We start from the raw sequence: 17,200 nt of genomic DNA on the forward strand, positions 1-17,200 counted from the left end.
AAATCCTATGTCTTCGAGCGAAGACTTTGAGAGAAAATCTTGTCCAGAGTCAGACAAGTCAGCTTTACTTGTAGCCCAAGTAAAGTTGCCATGTGAGTTCAAAATTCGACCGTTGGTACACGTGTCAGTTCCTTAGTGACCCAGGGTCATTTCGGACAGATCAGGTCGGGTTGCCAAGTGGCTATAAATAGTCCACCCCCACAACCATAAATGGTTGGCTGCTCAGATTTCAGTGCACGGCTTTTGTCGTTTGAGAGCAACCCACCTCGAAGCCTTTGAGAGAAAAATTCCTAGTGAGGAGAAAAGCCCTAACCACCCAGAGCCAGAGTAAATTGGGCATCACTTAAGTCTTCGTGTCTGTGTGATTTGAAGACTTATTACACTTGAGGACTGTGCATCCTCCAGACGGTTAGGCGTCGCGTTCTGAGCATCCAAGAGAAATTGTGGATTGCGAGTGAACGAAGTCTGTGAAGGTTTGGGAGTCTACCTTGAAGACTTACCTGAGTGATTGGGCGAGGTCTGTGTGACCTTAGCTCAAGGAGGAAACAGTGAGGACTGGGTGTCTTGGACTAAGTGTCCTTGACTGGTTGTCCGGGACTGTGTGTCCTTTGGTTTAAATACCTAGCCGCTCCAACCAGACGTACAGTTGTCACAGCAACTGGAACTGGTCCAACAAATCATTGTCTTCAACGTGTCACTGGTTTCATCTTCACTTCCTTTCACTTACAGTTATTCATTGTGAAGCCATTGCATGCTTGCTTTATCTTTTGTCTTCACAACATGAATGTATGATCTGTTCGGCTTCATAACTTCTTCCTACCTGATCCTTATTACACTGAAGCTGTTTGTCATTGCGCTTTCACTCTATTGAATACATGACCATGGCTGGCCTAGTGTAATCTAACTTCCGCTGCATAGTAATAGGCATAATCTTCACTATTTGTCTTCATAACTCTCACGTTTTGAAGACTTTCATAAAAATCGCCTATTCACCCCCCTCTAGTCGATATAACGCACTTTCAATTGGTATCAGAGCAAGGTGCTCCCTTGTTCTGTGTGATTCGGTTTAACCACCTGGAGTTTTAGCTATGTCGACTGCAGGGATAATCAAAGTCTCCGCTGCTTGCCGTCTTCGATGGAACTGAATATCCCTACTGGAAGAATAAGATGCGCATGCATCTTGAAGCCATTGACGTCGACCTATGGTATGTCGTCGAAAACGGTGTTCCCAAGGCTGGAGAAGGTGTCACTGCTGCTGATGTCAAGAAGTTCGTTCAACTGGACTCTACTGCCAAGAATATCATCTGTGGTCATCTGACCAAAGGACAGTATGGCCGTGTGAGTGCCTTGAAGACATCCAAACTGGTCTGGGACTGGCTCTCCAAAGTTAATGAAGGCATATCAACCCAGAGAGATCAAAGAATCAGTGTTCTTCGCAACCTCTTCAACCGCTTCAAGCGAAATGACAATGAGAATGTCCAGCACACATTTGACCGGCTCACTGACATCACAAATGAGCTTCAAGCCCTCGGCGCCACTGAGATCACCAAACATGAAATCGTCAAGACGCTGCTGAGATCACTTGATAGTTCGTTTGACATTCTGGCCCTGATGATTCAAGAACATCCTGATTTCAAGACACTCGATCCGTCTGACATACTTGAGAGGCTCAACACACATGAGTTTCAGCTTTCTGAGAAAAGAGATATCTACGGTCCAAACTATGGGCGAACTCGTGCCTTGAAGGCAAAAGCTGTCTCCTCATCTGAAGAAGAATCTGACTACAGTTTTGATGATCCTGAAGATATTGGAAGAGAACTTGCAATGCTAGTGAAGAAGTTTCAAAAATTCACCAAGAAGAAAGGCTTCAGAAAATCTTCACGATCAAGCTCAAGGAATGATGAAGCTTCTGCTCATGACTACAAGAAGAAAACATGTCACAAGTGCAAGAAAACTGGGCACTTCATCTCTGAGTGTCCACAGTGGGACAATGAGAACAGAAGGAAGAAGAAGAGAAAGGAATATGATTCTGACGACAAGAAGAAGAAGAAACACTCAAAGTCTTCTTCCAAGTCTTCATCAAAGTCTTCATCACACAAGAAGAGCTCATCTGGCAAGGCACGTGCGTTTGTTGGAAAGGAGATGGATTCAGAAGAGGAGTCCGCATCTGAGGAGGCAGAGGTGGAGTCTGAGGAGGAGTCTGATTCTGGCATTGCGAGTCTGGCTACAGCATACGTCGCCAAGTCCATCTTCAACACTGAAGACAATAACTGCATCACCGACACCAACGCAAATGACAAGAACGACTCCACTCCTACCTACTGCTTCATGGCACGCGGTGCCAAGGTAAACACACGCACCACTCGCTATGAAACATCCAGTGACGATGACTCTGAATGTGATTCAAAACCTAGCTACAAAACACTTGCTAAAATTGCAACTGAACAACAGAAAGCTATGGAACATATTCAAAAACTGTTAGACAGAAGCGATGATCTGTTGGGTGCTGAAATGACTCGATCTGAATCCTTAATTGAAGACATAAAAAACCTTCACGTTAAGTATCAGGAACTTGAAGATCGTCATGATACTCTCTCAACAACTCATGAATAGCTTTCCTATGACTATCTTCAAAGGAAGCAAGAACTTGAGAAATTGAGGGTGGCTCATGAAGATCTTCAAAAGGAAAACGAGTCACTTCGCGCCGAACAGATCAGTCCCGCTCAGGAAGGATTTGAACCACCATGTCTTAAATGCATTGAGCGTAATAATGCTAATTCTGTTGCTGAATGTTCCACTGCTACTACTGTTCCAATATCTTCAACTGTTGATGTGGCAACTAACCCCTCTGCTGAGGATACCACTGCTATTGCTGATGAGAATGCTAGGTTGAAGACATTGCTTGAAACAGGGATGTACAAAAGTCTGAAAGGGCATCAAACATTATGTGATGTCCTTAAGAAGAAGATTCTGAACCGAAACCCTAGGAAAGAGGGTGTTGGGTTCGTGAGGAAAATCAATGCAGATGGCTCTTACTGGAAACCTGTGCAATACCCCAAAACTACATGGGTTGCTGCAAAGGAACTTTCAGCAGATCCATCCAATTTATCTGGCTTCACTTGTGCTAACCCAATTATCATTGATAAATCCTTTGATGCAAACTATAAACTATTTAAGAATCAGAATGGTGAAGTGTTTGCCAGGTACATTGGTACTAACTGCAGGAATGGACCGCCTATGAAGAAGATCTGGGTTCCGAAAACATGTCTGGAAAATCTTCCTGTGAATGTCTTCATGACACCTCACTTGAAGAAGACAAACCTCGGTCCAAAGGCTTCATACAGACAGAGGACTCACCTGAGTCACACTAACGCAAATGTTTTGCAGGGAAACCACACTCAGGCATATGAATATGAGAGCGGTTCATCGAACCGTCATGTTCATATGACCAAAAATTATTCTTCTTATGCCTATGAGTATTATTGTCCCCCTCCTAGACTGTCTGCTAAGGCTTCAAAGCCAAAATTCTCAGATGCTGCACTTAGACTCATAGCTTCTAAGCCACCCTTGAAGATGTGGGTGGTTAAGAAAGCTTAACTCTCTTTTGCAGGGAAAGGTCTCCAGCACAAAAACAAAATCTTCTGATGCTATTGCTGGGGACCATAAAAATCTTGTGGGGCGCAAGATAAACTGCCCAAATGGCATCATTATGTACTTCGTTCCTGAATCGCATGCTACTCTCCCCATTAGTCCTAATCTGGATTTAAGTTTTCATAACCCACTGGTTCGTCAAATGTTTATGCTTCACAACACTCTTCGTGAAGCCTATCCCCCTAACTGCACTGTAGGGTACGACACCAGAGACTTCAAAGTCTTCAGAATGGATTATTGACAGTGGGTGTACAAATCACATGACTGGCAGAAGAAGCCTTCTTATGGACTCAACTTTACATCCATCCGACAAGAGCCACATTACATTCGCTGACACTGGTAAAAGTAAGGTATTGGGTCTAGGTAGAGTTGCAATCTCAAGGGATCAACACATGGATAAAGTCATGCTTGTTGAATCCCTTGGCTTCAACTTAATGTCTGTCTCAATGCTTTGCGATTTGAATATGATTGTAATGTTTGGCAAATATCGCTGCCTGGTGCTAATGGAATCTGACAAATCTCTAGTGTTTGAAGGGTATAGGAAAGGTGATTTGTATGTGGTAGATTTCTCAGCAGGACCACAACTTGCAGTATGTCTTCTTGCAAAAGCTTCAGAATGCTGGCTTTGGCATCGAAGGCTTGGGCATGCTGGCATGAGGAACCTCCACACCCTTGCGAAGAAAAAGCACGTCATAGGCATCGAGGGCGTCAAGTTCAAGAAAGATCACTTATGCGGTGCCTGTGAAGCAGGGAAGATGACAAGGGCAAAACATCCTTCGAAGACAATCATGACCACTACTCAACCCTTCGAACTGCTTCACATGGATCTTTTCGGTCCCACTCACTACTCAACTTTTACTACTTCTGCATGCCTCTATGGCTTCGTAATTGTTGATGATTATTCTAGATATACTTGGGTGCACATAATCCTTTACAAGACTGAAGTGCAGGATGTCTTCAGACGCTTCGCAAATCGAGCTATGAACAATTTTGGCGCTAAGATAAAGCACATCAGAAGTGACAATGGCACTGAATTCAAGAACACTGGCCTTGATACATATCTGGATACCTTGGGCATCACACATGAATTCTCAGCTCCATACATGCCACAGCAGAATGGCGTCGTCGAACGCAAGAACAGAACACTCATTGAGATGGCCAGAACAATGCTAGATGAATACAAGACTCCAAGAAAATTCTGGACTGAAGCCATTGATACTGCATGCCATACAATCAATCGTGTTTATCTTCACAAGCTTCTGAACAAGACATCTTATGAACTCCTAACTGGCAAGAAGCCAAATGTCAGTTACTTCAGAGTATTTGGCGCAAAATGCTGGATCAAGGACCCACACCACACCTCAAAGTTTGCACCAAAAGCACATGAAGGCTTCATGCTTGGATATGGAAAGGATTCGCACTCCTACAGAGTCTTCAATCTCTTCCACTACAAAGTGGTTGAAACAGTGGATGTGCGATTTGATGAAACCAATGGATCACAAAGAGAGCAATTGCCAAATGTGCTAGATGAAGTTCCAGCAAATGAATCAATCAAGCTTATGGGAACTGGAGAAATTGTACCTTCTGAAGCTCATCCTGAAGAAGAACTTATCATCTCAGCACCTGATCCACATGAAGACAATGCTCAGCCTGAAGATATACCTTAAAATGACCACATAGATCAGCAAGAGCAAAGTCTTCGCCCCACACACCCTCGTGTTGCAAATGAAGTACAAATTGACAAAATACTTGACAGCATCAATGCACCTGGTCCACTCACTCGTTCAAGGGCAACTCAGCTAACAAACTTCTGTGGGCATTTCGCATTCGTCTCAATATCAGAACCCAAGAAAGTTGAAGAAGCCTTCATGGAATCTGAATGGATTCAAGCTATGCAAGAAGAGCTTCAACAGTTTGAGCTGAATAATGTATGGGAACTGGTTAAGCGTCCTCATCCACGGAAGCACAACATAATAGGCACCAAATGGATATACCGCAACAAGCAAGATGAGCATGGTCAAGTTGTCAGGAACAAAGCTCGTCTCGTTGCTCAAGGATATACTCAAGTGGAGGGCATTGACTTCGATGAAACATTTGCTCCTGTGGCTAGGCTTGAAGCCATACGCATACTGCTAGCCTATGCAAATCATCATAACATACTTCTCTATCAGATGGATGTGAAAAGTGCCTTTCTCAATGGCAAGATTGAAGAAGAAGTGTATGTTGCACAACCACCTGGCTTTGAAAATCCAAAACATCCTGATATGGTATACAAGCTCAACAAGGCACTGTATGGCCTCAAACAAGCCCCTAGGGCCTGGTATGATACACTCAAGTACTTTCTGAAAAGCAAAGGCTTCATACCTGGTTCCCTGGATCCCACTCTTTTCACGAAGACATATGATGGTGAACTGTTTGTGTGCCAAATATATGTGGATGACATTATCTTCGGCTGCACCAATCAGAAGTATAGTGAAGAGTTTGGATATATGATGCAAGAGCAATATCAGATGTCCATGATGGGGGAGCTGAAGTTCTTCCTCGGTCTTCAAATACGGCAACAACGCAACGGCATCTTCATATCTCAAGAGAAATATCTTAAAGAGTGCCTGAAGAAGTTCGGTATGCAAGACTGCAAAGGCTTCACAACACCAATGCCAGCCAAGCATCATCTGGGTCCCGACGACAATGGTAAAGAGTTCGATCAAAAGGTATACCGCTCCATGATTGGGTCTTTGCTTTATTTATGTGCATCTAGGCCAGATATCATGCTTAGTGTTTGCATGTGTGCTCGATTTCAAGCGACACCAAAGGAGTCGCATCACTTAGCTGTGAAGCGAATTCTTCGATATTTGGCTCACACCCCAACTCTAGGATTATGGTATCCAAAGGGCTCAGAGTTTGATTTGGTTGGATTTTCGGATGCTGATTATGCTGGTGACAAAGTTGATCGCAAGTCTACATCAGGCACATGTCACTTTCTGGGACGATCACTTGTATGTTGGTCTTCAAAGAAGCAGAACTGTGTATCACTCTCCACTGCTGAATCTGAATACATTGCTGCTGGATCTTGCTGCGCTCAGCTTCTGTGGATGAAGCAAACACTCAAAGATTATGGCATTCATCTGAAGCAAGTGCCACTTTACTGCGACAACGAAAGCGCCATCAAGATTGCCAACAACCCAGTTCAGCACTCGAAGACAAAGCACATTGAAATTCGTCATCACTTTCTCAGAGATCATGTTGTGAAGGAAGACATTGATATCATACACGTCAACACTGAAGAGCAATTGGCAGATATCTTCACCAAGCCCTTGGATGAGAAGAGATTTTGCAAGTTACGGTGTGAGCTAAATATCTTGGAATCCTCAAATGTCCTGTGATCAGGCACACATCCTAACACTTAAGCATATTGATGACTTAGATGTGCAACACACGAAGTAGCGTATATCTTCAAACAATGAAGACATACATTCTAAGTGTGAATACATTAATGTGGAAATTGACTTCGGAGCGCCACGATAATTGTGCGCCGTGTCTGGGTCTAATACTTCCTATACGGTGGGTAACGCCACCACCAAACGTTCCATTTTGAAGTGTTTCTCTCATGGCGTTACCTCTCAATGTCTTCACAATTGGTTTGGCTTCATTCTCAGTATGTCTTCATGATTATCTTCACTGCGTTGATTATATGGATATATATGTACTGATGTTCTGTCCTCTACAGCATTCACTTATAGCTATGTCTTCTTGGTTGAATCTTTTTGAACTAAGTGAATGTGATCGGACCCTAACCTCTCTATGCTTCCTATCCCAAACTCTATCTCTCCAAGTCATATGCATTCTGTTGAAACTATCAAATGTCTTCACTGTGTCCTTGTCAGCTGAAGACATAGTGACAACCATAAAAGTCCAGTTTTAATGCTCATTCCTCCACATAAGATCCGGAGAAGCAGGAACGACCGCCCGACAATTTAGGCATGCGTGGGACGTGGAACAAATCCCAATCTTCCTCTAACTGGCCACGCGTGCCTCAAATGCGAACCGCCAGGGGTACCTGCGTAATAGCGCAGTGCCGCCTCTATCCCTATAAATACACGATTCACTGCGGTCATTATCTCCTTCTTCCACCCTCGCACGAACCCTAGCGCCACCGCTAGCACTCAACGACGCCGGCGACGAAGCGCTTCACTGCCACAACCTCTCCGACGCCGTTTTCACGCCGACAGCGGACATCGCTCTCTCCGCCGTCGCCGTAGGTGTCTTCCATCGCCAAGTTAGGGCACGGAGCATCGAACTGCTCGACCTCAACTCTCACTTCGTCTAGCAGTTCCAAGTGTGGTAAATAAAACCTCTTTTTACAGCCTCTTTTGATCCCACAGTTCAGTCACTTTCTGCCATAAGGAGTTTCTCTTCACATCAGTTAGTTATCTCGCTACATCTCATGACATGCCTAGTATATTCACTTGTGCTTCATAAGGTAGTTAGATTCCTCACTTGTACTGATCTGTGGGTTCGTACAAATCTGGAACCAACTTCTTATCTGTGAGTGAATGTCTTCGCACAATGAGGTCTATGTCTTCTAAACCGATTTATCTTCAAAATCTTCTGAGAATGCATATGACCTCTTCCCCTTCCCTCACACCTTAATGCTGTCACAGGTACATGTCCGTGAGAGAATCCTTTGGTTCTCGTAGTCTGCATTCATTTGCAGAGTACTTGCAGCATCACATCAACTCTCCTGAAGCCAGTTCTTGCAAAAGGAAGCCTTTGAAGCCTTTGAACATCTTGAAGCCTTCCAAGTTATTCATGGCTTCAGAAACAGCAGCAAGGAAGGGAGGCAGACAGCGACGTGGTGAAACGTCCAAAGATCTGCCTGATGAATTGGCAGAGATGTACAAAACTGATCCTGAAGAAAGCTATGGTTAGCGCAAGACACGAATCCAATGGATTCGAAGATATTGGGCAGAGCAATGGTTCCACTACCGCTTCGTCACTCAGGAATATGCGGAGAAGTGCGCCATCAAGAGACCGTGGGGAGACGTACTATACAAAAATCTCGTACCCAGGTCCAGAGTCGAAGCCATTGCTCAAGGCTTCTATCCATGCATGGTGAGAGGACCACAGCCAGCTAAGGCACATCCGTCATCACTTCTCTGGTGCCGCGCTGATAATCTCTTCAAGCGCAACTTTCAGTTTGCACAACAGTCAGCGAAGATAAACAAGAAGAAATTTGGGCTTGACTTCAACCCTGGTCCCTCCTCACCAAGGGCAGATGGCACACGCAACGCCGATCCCAATATCATCGGGCCGTATGCCAATCTTGCAGGCCTCATCACTCGCATCCTAGTCCAAGGGACTGCTGTGAATGACCCTCCAGTAGATACTGAGTCAGATGACGCCCCTGCTGCGCCGAAGCCGAAGCAGAAGAAGCCAAAAGCTTCAAAGCCAGCCGCTTCTCCCAAGATCGCAAGAGTGAAGCCTTTATCAACTGCACCTCCTGAAGCCAGTGTGCAGTCAGAAGGCTTATCACGAGTGTCCAAGCCCCAAGAAGCCAAGAAGCCTCAGCCACACACAGGCAAAGAGCTCACAGCTGCTGACATTCTGCGCTGCGAAGCCATTGATCTCTCAAGCGATGAAGATCTTGGAGATGATGCTCTTGAGCAGCTCATCAAGAGCAAGGAGGAGGCTGAAATCTTCAACAATCTGCCTCTGTTTGATGTCGCCATCATCCACAACTTCATCGATGAATGGTTTGCCTCACCGGACATCAGCTTCAACGATCTGCAGCTGCCCGTAGGCCTCAGCGTTGCTTTTCAAGGCGCAATTGCTTCAGAACTTGCAATAGCCCAGCGCATTGTAGAACTGAAGCAAAAAATTGATTATGAAAAGGATCAGTTCAAGAAGCACGTGGCCAAGCTCAGTGTGCAAGAAGTGAGAAACTTCAAGATCATGTTGCACGAGCTGAAAGAGAACTTCCTGAAGACGCGTGCCGAAGCTCAAGGCTCGCGAGAACGCATGAAGACTTTGGCTGATCGCTGCGTGCAGGCCTACAATGAGGCAGAGAAACGCAAGGCACTTGGGCGTCCTGGCATTGACCCCAGGATGGCCGCGAAGAACAAAAAGAAGGCTGCTGTGCCTGAACCTGAAGCGCCAAGGTCAGAAACTTCTCCGATTGTCTTCCCCGCTGCAATGACTGGCTCGAAGCCAAAGAGTCGATCAACCGCCTCACAGCACAAGAAGACACGGACTGCAGAGGCTGAAGCTAAGAAAAGAAAACATTCTGAAGCCTCTCCTTCTGAACCCATCATCAAGAAGCGCAAGACCAAGAAATCTCGGGCTGCTCCCACAGAGCCCTTGACAGTTGAACCCCTCTCCGTCCGCTATCCTGACGCAGATCGTCAGTTGACTGTGCATGAACCCGACACTGAAGACATTCCAGCAGACGAACCCTACGCTGCTGAAGACATTGGTCTCCAAGACAATGTGCAAGGTGATGCAGCCCTTCCTCAGCTTGAGACAAGCGAACTGATCAGTATTGGTCGTCCATTGACGCCAATCACACAAGATGCATCGTGGGCAGATCGCCCATAGGAGGAAGATGAGCCACAGCCCACTGCAACTCCACAAGCGTCGCCCAAATTCCATAGGCTTCACAAAGGGCCAAGGGCTCAGGCTGCTGACGACATTCCGGCTGCATCAGCCGAAGAGCATGCAGAGACACCACAAGCTCCAACTCCCCCACACCAACAAGAAGCAGTTCTCCAGGAGAACGTGCCTGAGTCTACAAATGTTGAGGCTGCCACAAACAACGCCGAAGCAAATGTGGAGCCCAACCCAACAATAGCTTCAGAAGACAATGAAGCTACTGCTCCTGAACATTCTGTGCCTGAGTCTGCTGCAGGACCACAATTCAACTATCATATTGCGTACAGACCCCAGGTCCAGAAGCCGATCCCACGACTGCCAAGGTTCCCAGGTCCTACATCAGCTCCTGGTTCCTTCAACATCAACGGCTTCAGGGTAGATAACACGTTTTTCGACCGCTCCAAGAACCCTTATTCAAGGGAACGGATTGTATCAGATAGGTTCTGGAGCCATCAACAGCGCAGCTATTATTCATGCATCCTATACAACCAAGGCCGCATCTTTCCTCACAAGCGCCTTGAGGTTGAAGCTGTTGCTGGTCTGCCTGGTCTGGAAGAAGCACTGGATTGCTTCAAGCAAGTGGGTTTGCTGCCATTTATCACTGATGAAGAGCACTGGAACGAAGAGCTTCTGCTCCAGTTCTATGCCACTTTGCATATCAAAGGCTATAACAGAGATCCGAAGACATGGATTCTGGAGTGGATGACAGGCAATATCCATCATGAAGCCAATGCTTTCGACCTAATTGAGCTTACCGGCCTTCCCACTCCTGGCGAATTCTTTGAAGAAGGGTGCCAACTCCATGCTGAAGCAATTGAGAGCATATTTCAGCGTCCTGAGCCAGATATGAGTCAGATGCTCTCAATGATGAAGCCACTGCCTCCTAATGCACCCTATCCAACTAGGTTCTTCGTTGAAGACTTAGAGTACTTGCCCAGAACAATATATCATATCATAAGGCGGACTCTATGGCCTGTTAAGGGACACTCTCGATATGCGACAATTGATGGTGCAATGAAGACTCTCATCTTCTGCATTCTACATGGCAAATGCTTCAATGCACATGATCTCTTCATCCGTCACTTTGCAGCGTCTGCCTCAGAACTGTTTGGATTAAAGTTCTATGCTCCTTGGGTTATGAGGCTGATCAAGCTTCACTCTGCAATCTCCTATCAACCCTCAGCCCGCAACCATAGGATATTTTTGCCAGATGTGGACACATCTGCTGAAGCAATATATCCAGAGCCTGGCAAGCAACCATTAAGTCTTCAAAATGCAGAACACCAGAGCTTCACTCAAAATATTGAAGGTGTTGAAGCTCTCTCCCGAGTGTATCCAATGGCTGGCACCACACGTGCCCCTGCATCAACTGAAGCCACTGACAGCACAGCTGCCAAGAGACCCAAGAAGCGCGCTCGAGCACTCAATGACCGAGAGCTTCTTGTGGCTCTTCACCAAAAGCAAGATAGGCATCACGACTGGCTCAAACGGCAGATGAGAAGCATCATGCAAGACGTCAATCGCATCAGAAATCTGGCAACCAAGAATGCGTTTGTCGCACACGAGACCTGTCGCCGCGCTTGGAAAGGCCTCACCATGATGAGCAATGAAGCTGAACTGCAAGAGGATGGCTTCAGAGAGAGATTCCAATTTGACTCCACGCCTCCAAGAAGAGTTGTGATGCGAAGCACACCATCACTTGAAGAGTCAGAATTCTCTTCTTCTGCTGCCACCGTGTCTGCCCGGATTATTGAAGAAGACGACGACGCGACATCATCTCCACCTGCTTCAACACACGTCGAATCTGCACCAAGCTCATCTGCTCCGCCACCAAACAACTCCACCGACCCTGCTGCGCCTGGGAACGCGTAGAAAACTCTATGTCTTCAAACCTTTTTGGTCATCACTAACAAAAGGGGGAGAAGCATGATGTTTATAGTCTTCAAGCGGGTCACTTTGGGCGGGTGCCTCTATATTTTGCTACATTTTGCTTCGTGCTTACAACTCCCGTTTTTGCTACATTTGCTTCTTTGAGTTGTAACACTTAGCCTTGATGGCCGTCTGCTACCTGCTTGTCACTCCGTTATGCGAAGATAAATTCCGCATGTGCGACGATAAATTCCGCACTCATCTCTTACTGCAGACGTCCATTTTCCATTATGCATGTCATTATCTTCATATACTTTCACATGCATAGTGGATTGTCATCATAAGTTGAAGTGGATCTCCACAAGTACAACCTGCCATGTGCATTTGCATTCAAAAGGCAAATTACTTATATGCACATCTTCAGGGGGAGCCCTTGCAACTTATGAAGACAAATTCCCTTACTATTTCACAAATTATGTTCCCCGTTGAAAACTTCAACTAGTTTGTCATCAATCACCAAAAAGGGGGAGATTGTAAGTGCATCTAGTGCCACCCCTAGTTGGTTTTGGAGTATTGACGACAAACCTAGTTGAGGGACTAACGTGTTTGTGAGAATTGCAGGAAAACACAGGTAGAAGTCCCTCATTGATTCGGTTTTATTACCAGAGATGACCCCTAAAAATGTATGAAGACATTGAAGACAATGGTGGTTTATGAAGATATTCATATTGAAGACAATGACATGAGAAGACTCCCTATGAAGCTTATGGAACTCGAAGACTTAGATCCTTCGTAGTTTTATTTCATTTATGTAGTGTCATAGGAATCACCGTACTGTTAAGTGGGGTCCAGAAGAACCAGTCAGAATGACTGTAGTGATGCCTAATTCAAATCCTATGTCTTCGAGCGAAGACTTTGAGAGAAAATCTTGTCCAGAGTCAGACAAGTCAGCTTTACTTGTAGCCCAAGTAAAGTTGCCGTGTGAGTTCAAAATTCGACCGTTGGTACACGTGTCAGTTCCTTAGTGACCCAGGGTCATTTCGGACAGATCAGGTCGGGTTGCCAAGTGGCTATAAATAGTCCACCCCCACAACCATAAACAGTTGGCTGCTCAGATTTCAGTGCACGGCTTTTGTCGTTTGAGAGCAACCCACCTCGAAGCCTTTGAGAGAAAAATTCCTAGTGAGGAGAAAAGCCCTAACCACCCAGAGCCAGAGTAAATTAGGCATCACTTAAGTCTTCGTGTCTGTGTGATTTGAAGACTTATTACACTTGAGGACTGTGCATCCTCCAGACGGTTAGGCGTTGCGTTCTGAGCATCCAAGAGAAATTGTGGATTGCCAGTGAACGAAGTCTGTGAAGGTTTGGGAGTCTACCTTGAAGACTTACCTGAGTGATTGGGCGAGGTCTGTGTGACCTTAGCTCAAGGAGGAAACGGTGAGGACTGGGTGTCTTGGACTAAGTGTCCTTGACTGGGTGTCCGGGACTGTGTGTCCTTTGGTTTAAATACCTAGCCGCTCCAACCAGACGTACAGTTGTCACAGCAACTGGAACTGGTCCAACAAATCATTGTCTTCAACGTGTCACTGGTTTCATCTTCACTTCCTTTCACTTACAGTTATTCATTGTGAAGCCATTGCATGCTTGCTTTATCTTTTGTCTTCACAACATGAATGTATGATCTGTTCGGCTTCATAACTTCTTCCTACCTGATCCTTATTACACTGAAGCTGTTTGTCATTGCGCTTTCACTCTATTGAATACATGACCATGGCTGGCCTAGTGTAATCTAACTTCCGCTGCATAGTAATAGGCATAATCTTCACTGTTTGTCTTCATAACTCTCACGTTTTGAAGACTTTCATAAAAATCGCCTATTCACCCCCCCTCTAGTCGATATAACGCACTTTCATACATAATGAAGTTCAAATAAAAATGGTGGAGCGGTTAATGTCTATAAAAAACTCAGATATTTTATTGTAACCGAGAGAAGTTCAGATTAATAACTGCCAAAAGTTCACGTACTACACGGTGTGTATTCTGTATGAAAAAATGAAAAAGCAAAGACTAAACATTTTATTTCTAGAAGTTCAAGTGCTCGGCCCGAGAAAGTTCAAAAATTCTTGTGAGAGAGGTTGAACGAAAATACGTGACATAAGTTCAAGGTGAAAACATAGGGAAGTTTAACTACTACGGAGAATGTGTTTCAGGTGAGAAATAAAAGTATAGAAAAATAAAAGCTTAAAAGGTTTGTTGAAAGAAGTTTAAGTGCTTTGTTCGGAGAAGTTCAGATATTCTTGCGAGAGATGTTCACCTTGTATTTCCATGTTCGATTTTTTTGTATAAAAAACGAATATAATTCTTTACTCAAAATATAAAAAGGTGAAGTTCATATTGAAATAACAGAGAAGTTCGGACTTTATTAAAACCTAGGATTTACCTGTTCAAAAAATAAAAAACACAGCGCCATTTTTTGCAGTTTTAAAAACAACTCATAAACGAAAAAATGGTTGCTAGAAGTTCAAGTGATCGGTGAGGAAAAGTTCAAAAATTCTTCTGAGATAGGTTCACCGAGTATTTAGATGTCCAAAATACATAAAAAATATGTTTTTTTTGTGTTTTAAAATAATTCTCTTCAACCAGAGAGAAGTTCAAAGTGATAACGACCAGAAGTTCACGTACTACATGGTGTGTATTTCATATAAGAAAAAAAACAATAAAGTGAAACAGAGTGAAGTTCAAACAGACATGCCCCAGAAGTTCAACTACTTCACACAGTGCAAAAAACTGCACGCCAAAAACAGAGTGAGGTTCAAGCAGACATACCCGAGAAGTTCAACTACTTCACGCGGTGCGTTTCCATTCGCAATGTAGGCAGAAATCATGATCTCGTCATTTCTCTAATTTACTTGAAAATGACTAGAATATCATTTGTATAAGTTCAAGTCCTCGGTCGGAGAAAGTTAAAAAATATTGTGAGAGAGGTTTGTACAAAAAGAATATAATTTGTGTAACACTCACAAAATGGATGAGAAAATTACAAAAGAAAATACGTCACTGGAGTTCAACTTGAAAACAGCAGGAAGTTCGACAACTATAGTGAATGAATTTGAGATGAAAAACTTTTAAAATCGTCGCGAGTATTAAAAAATGATAAACACGGGAAAGTTGCGTGTTTACATCAACTTTCCACCGGTATATTACTTGTTCAATTCCGATGAGTGTTCCCGTGAGCGGATTGAGAGCCACGGGCAAAAAAACATGTGAAAAATAGAGTGAAGTTCGAGTAGACATGTTGAGAAGTTCAGGTTCTTCACGCGGTGCATTTTCGAAGAATCTGTTTTGCGATAAAGGTAGAATGAATAATCTTGCCATTTTCGAAATCACTTGAAAATGGCTAGGAATCAAAGAAAACCATCAACATGAAAAAGTTTCGCATTTTCCGTAACTTTTCAGCGATATATTACTTGCCCAATTCCGATAAAGTTTGTAGAAATTACGGCGAAAATACATTTTTAGCCATTTTCAAAATTGACTTCAAACCATAAGGAATTGGGAGAAACAATATATACCAAAAAGTTTCGCATTTCCTCCAGCTTTCCAACGCCATATCATATGCTGCATTAGGACATACGGGTAAAAAATTAGCTTGAAAATACAAACTCGATGGTACTTGTATCATTTTCTAAATTAATTTTAAAACGTTCAAAATTAGGAAAAAGTTTTAACATGAAAAAGTAGCGCATTTTCATAAGCTTTCCAACGCCGTATCATTTTCCTCTATTGGATTATCCGTTTAGAAATGGCATCGAAAATACGGACTCGGTTGTTCGTTTTGCGAAATTTTACGTTTTTCCAAATTACTCTTCAACCATAGGGAATTAGAGAAAAATTTCAACACGTGGAAGGAGCGATTTTGCAGCAGTTTTCCAACGCCATGTTATTTGCCTCATTCCGATAAGCGGTTTAGAAATGCAATCGAAAATACGATTCACATTTTTTGTATCAAGAAAAAACGGTTTCTAAAACTGCTCTTAACCGCTTACATTTTGACAAAAATTTAATTTGGGTCATGATACTGGTGTCCATAGGTTTCCAACGGTGTATCGCAAGCCCCATTTAGGCAATGTTGGCGGAAGTTAAACCTAGCACTTGGAGAAGTTCATGTCGAACAACTCACGCAGTAAAATTGCAAAAAATGCAATTTCACCACGACCTGAGAGCAAAATCCGCCAACGAGCAAGATTCCTATTTAAAACCTGTATTTAGTTGCTAAAACAATTTTTATATTACACTAACATCATATAGAACACAACTAACCAGAATAATTTGCGGGGGAAGCCACGGTTGCGAAGATAGCCCAAAGGGCGTGTTCGTACAGTGGTCTGATCACAACCTGAACTGCCTGACTAACGCGCCTGAACTTCCCTCTGTAGGAACACGACCTTTGGGCTATCTTCGCAATCGTGGCTTCCCCTATGAATTATTCTTATTAGTCATGTTCTATATGATGTTAGTGTAATCTAGAAACGTTTTTAGCAACTAAATACCCGTTTTAAATAGGATTCTCGCTCGTTGGCGGATTTTGCTCTCGGGTCATGATGAAATTGCATTTTTTGCAATTTTACTGCCTGAGTTGTTCGACCTGAACTTCTCCCAGTGCTAGTGGAACTTCCGCCAACATTGCCCAAATGGGGCTTGCGATATAACGTTGAAAAACTATGGACACCAGTATCATGACCCAAGTTAAATTTTTGGCAAAATGTAAGCGGTTTAAGAGCAGTTTTGAAAACCGTTTTTTCCTTCATATAAAAAACGTGAATTGTATTTTTGATCGCATTTCTAAACTGTATATCGGAATGAGGCAAATAATATGGTGTTGGAAAGCTGCTGCAAAAATGCTCCTTCCACATGTTGAAAGTTTTCTCTCATTCCCTACGGTTAAAGAGTAAGTTTGAAAATCGTAAAATTTCGCAAACCAAACAGCCGAGTTCGTATTTTAGATGTCGTTTCTAAACAGCTAATCCAATTG

Source organism: Triticum urartu, chromosome 6A, assembly GCF_056163025.1.
Source record: "Triticum urartu cultivar PI428250 chromosome 6A, HENAU_Tu73, whole genome shotgun sequence".
NCBI lineage: Eukaryota > Viridiplantae > Streptophyta > Magnoliopsida > Poales > Poaceae > Triticum > Triticum urartu.